The sequence below is a fragment of the Sipha flava genome, unplaced genomic scaffold (assembly GCF_003268045.1).
Source record: "Sipha flava isolate LNK unplaced genomic scaffold, YSA_version1 1_pilon_pilon, whole genome shotgun sequence".
NCBI lineage: Eukaryota > Metazoa > Arthropoda > Insecta > Hemiptera > Aphididae > Sipha > Sipha flava.
Genome location: NW_020272783.1, coordinates 5,808,599 through 5,813,290, shown reverse-complemented (window position 1 = coordinate 5,813,290; position 4,692 = coordinate 5,808,599). Strand labels below are relative to the sequence as shown.

The following is a 4,692-nucleotide window of genomic DNA, read 5'->3' as shown; positions in this document are numbered from 1 at the left end:
ACAAGGATTGAAGGGTAGAAATAATTATTTTTAAACAAAGCATCCCTTAAAAATACATGTTACATTGGTTATATATATTTTTCAATTAATTGAAATTAAGTAGTAAATATTTCATTTTAAAAATGACATTATTGAAAATAAACATAGATAATCAATTGCATATTTTTAAATGACACTTTTTGTAAAACCACGTCATACTTTCAATCTGCAGCACATACAACAGTACCTACTTATATATTGATGTGATATAGATACTAATATTTTATGAACTGTCCTTCGCACGCCCTCTTCCAATTCCTTCTATTTAAATTTTTTTTTTTTTATGAGTTTTAGTACAAAAATAAGATATCTCATTTATTCTAAAATAAAAGTATATAAATTAACAAGTATATATAAGAAAATATATAATGAAAATTACTGCTAAATTGTAAGTTTGAACATTTTTACAGCACGTTAATAGTTTTTAAAGGAAATTGTTTACTAACAACACCTCATAACATTTATATATACATATTATAATTAATAATCTAGTAATTGTGTAGAACTATATAGAATGCTAAGAATGATATATGATTTAGAGTCATTCTGTTCTTTTTTGCCACTTTAAACCTTGGGTTTATTGTTCAGTAGATATTAATATAAAATGTGTTGAATTATTTGAATCTGTATATACTATTACTATACAGTGGCAGTCGAATGATTTTGTCATGGGGGGGATGTAGCTGATTTTTAACAAACACTATATATAAAAATCTTTATTTTTAAACATGAAAATTATATTATATTAATGATATTTATATTATTAAATCTATTTTTTTGGTTTTTTTTTGACAATCCGTCCAGTACTTCGTCTGCAGATACACTGAAAACCCCACGATGAACAGCCATAGTGGCTAAACCATTGAGACGACTCTAAAATAATATAATTACACAATTCATATAACAATATAATATATTATGTTAAGCATTAAGTACAAAATTTAAATTTCATACATTCTTATAATTTATCTATAAAAGAAATGAAAAAAACCTAAAAAATTTGTTTCAATTAATATTTTAGTGTTTAATTTCTGAACTGTTAATTTTATTCCAGTCTAGAGACTGTATAATAACTAATAAGTACAGTAAATTTATTTTTTTAAATAGAAAATAGATGAATACCTATATTATATTATGTATGATATGGATGAAATATAAATACCTATTTAAAAAAAGGTCATGGGGGGATCTATCTCCCTCATCATCACCGTTACTATATTATTATTCATACCTATATAAAATAAGTAGGATTAGTTATTATACAACAATTCATATTAGATTTTGGTTTACCAATAAAATGTATTATATTTGTAATCTGATATAAGATTTTATAAAATTGACGGTGAATTAATACATTTTCTCAAAAAATAATTAAGATAATTCAAAGAAAAAACATCACTGTTAAATCAATGTTCCTTGCATCAAGAAAATTCTAAAATAAAAATCAATAATAATGTATTACACATTGTTTCTATATAAGTGCCAAAAGGGTAAAAAACAATAATCATGCATAAACAAATTGCTTATATAACAGCAGAGTGTAGTTTTTGATCCACTAATCTCTGGGTTATGAGCACAGCACGCTTCCACTGCGCGAGCGGCTACAAGTTCAACAAAGGGTGAAAACACATATACTTATATTTATACAAATTTCATAATACTATAAATCTAATATAACAATTAATCATATTTAGACGTATATATTATATGCTACATGCTAAATTTATTATAACTATATTAGTTTAATATCAAGATTTCCTAATAGAGTGCTTTTAATTGAGTGTATGTGTATTATCAGTAGCGTGCGCAGGAGGGATGATGTGGGATATATCCCCCATAGTCTTTTTTTTTTTTTTAGTCTTAAACGTTTAACAACGTATTTAAGAAATACGACGGGGCAGTAACCGTTAAATGGATTGGCGTTAATGAACATGCATGTATGGTTATCTATAATCTATTTAATAAATAGTATTTATCATTATCTACAGAACAAATAATTGATGAATTTAATGTAAAAACCAGAAGGATGAATTTCCGCATTTATTGGTTTTTTTTTTTTTTTGTACAATAACAAAGAATAAATATTGATAATAATAAATTTTTATTTATGACATACCCCTCCCCATACAAAATTCCTGCGCACGCCACTGTGTATTATAATCATGATCAGAACTCATTACAACTACAAATTTTAAATGCGATCAATAGTTCTAATAGACTTGTCTGTTGTCATACATTCAGTTTGTATTTAATTTTACTTATAAGTAAAATATTATACACTCGAAAATATAATTTAAACACAATATATTGCGTCTATAAATTATGATAAAATTAATGATTACTAATAAATATTAGCCATAATTGTACCAAACTTATGAAAAAGATATTAAATATATCACGTAATAAAAATTTATAATCTTACGTTTATCAATTTAAAACTTAAATAGTTTTATAATTAATATATTTACAACCTTGTTGCAATATAGGTAAAACTAGTTTGGAATCTTTTATAACACACTTAGAATTATATACTATACAGCACATGTATCATAAAAATTGAATTTTAAGAATATAGGTCTACAAAAATTTAATACACACTGAAATGGGTCCACTCCAAAATGGCTAAGTAGAGATGGTCACGACTAGATGCCGATCCCTAGCTCACTGGGTTAAAACTACGCTCTGCTAAATAATAAATATTTATATAATATATAATTAAATTTATTAATTTTTGTATCCATTTATAATTTAAATATGTTGTTGCCACAACTTCAAACTGAACATTTTTACAAAATATTTTTTTGTAATTTATTTATATTTTCACCAGATTTATCAAAACTGCAATTATATGATTATTATATTATCTTCCATTATTTATTAAATATAATGTTATTTATGAATGTTATGTGTTCTGGTTGTTTATAAAAACAACAATTAATTATTAAGGATTACAACAAAAACAATTAGACAAAACTAAAAATTATTGCAATTTATACTAAAATATTAAATAGTGAAAATGGTTAAATATTAAATTTATATATTTTATATATATAATAAAATAGTTTTTTTAATAGTAAAATAAAATATACAATTATAACTTAAAAATAAATTAAAAAATATTGTAAAAAAAAATGCCAAAAATTTGTCAGAAGTGGGATTCGAACCCACGCCCTCAGATGAGGACCAGAACGCTCAACATGGCTCATCGCAATGATGAACAAGGTTATACCTTGAGTCTGGCGCCTTAGACCGCTCGGCCATCCTGACATGCGTACAAGGGGAAAATTTGTAGTTATTTAACAAGATTATACAACTTTTTTTTTCTAAATTATAATAATTCAAATAAAAGCCTTAGCTACCTATTATAAGTTTTTAATTATTGGTAAAAATAATTTTTTTTATAAATTATAATAAAAATTTTATTTGATAAAAAATTTTTTTTATTACCTGATACACACATTCATACATTCACAGGCAGTGGCGTAATTGTGGGGGGGGGGCGAGTGCCCTCTCGGACAATTTTTTGAGAGACAGGTATAATTTTGCCCCTCAAGATAATCCAACATTACAAATAGTACCTATTATTAATGAACTCTTATGGGTACCTAGTACCTGCTACCTACAATTTATGTTTATCTAAACCATAAAATGAGTTAAAAGACTTATGCAAAATCAAATAATTAGATATAGTGTATGAAATACATACAATTAAAATATTTTTTAACTGGTGAGGGTGAGGGGGAGGGGTGTCAGGGTTTTGGTAATAATAAATATATTATATTGCCCCTCCTGGATTTTTTCCCAGTTACTCAACTGTTCACCGGCATACTTTCAATCTATAACTTGAGATTACTAAAATCAATCATCCCAAGGTAATTCATTGGGTAAACCTAAGATAGGAAAAAAACCCTTCTATACACTGTTCATTTAATCGACACAAAATGTTTTAATTTTATTATAAAAGTGTACATTTTAACAGAAAAAAAAAATATAATAATAAGATCAAATGTTAGGTCTCTTATTATTATACTTAATTTACTTAATAATATAATAATATATCTAATACTAGATACTTTATTTTATATAGGTATGAAATAAATTCAAACCAACTTTTGTATTCATTAATATATTTTATAAATATACAATACATATATGATAATAAAGGTGGAAATAATATAAGATGTAAATATATGTATATACCTATACCAAAGTACAAGACCCGTACGGAATATCAATCACCTTATGTTAGGTTGACGCGATAATTAAAAATTTTCTATTTTATAACTAGGGCGCGGATTTTTATGTAATAAAAAAGTAATAAAATATAAATATTTATGTTCTTATTTTTGCTAAAATATGTATTAAAAAACGTAAAATATTTAACAAAAAATTCGGTATTCTACATTATTGTTTTATTATTAATTATTAATTATTAATTTGATCATCTTCATTGTTGTCTTCTTCAAACAATTGGATATGACGTACATTTAAAGATTTTCAAATTTTAATGTACGGCGGTTTGATTTCAATGTCAACTCATAGCGGCTGAGGATGCATTCAACGTCGACCGAGGTTAATGGGGCATATCTCGTATCACATATTTTGAATGGTGTTACTTCAATATAATTTGGCATATTTTCATTTTTATTAATA

General features: G+C 25.1%; 1 non-coding gene across 1 annotated transcript; it reads right to left on the bottom strand.

Moving 5' to 3' along the window:
• Window positions 1-3,182: 3,182 nt before the first annotated feature.
• Window positions 3,183-3,306, bottom strand: Trnal-caa. The gene is made up of 2 exons: window positions 3,269-3,306; window positions 3,183-3,228 (listed from the first exon to the last, which is right to left on the bottom strand). It is a non-coding gene; the product is annotated as a tRNA-Leu (tRNA).
• Between the last annotated feature and the right edge of the window lie 1,386 nt (window positions 3,307-4,692).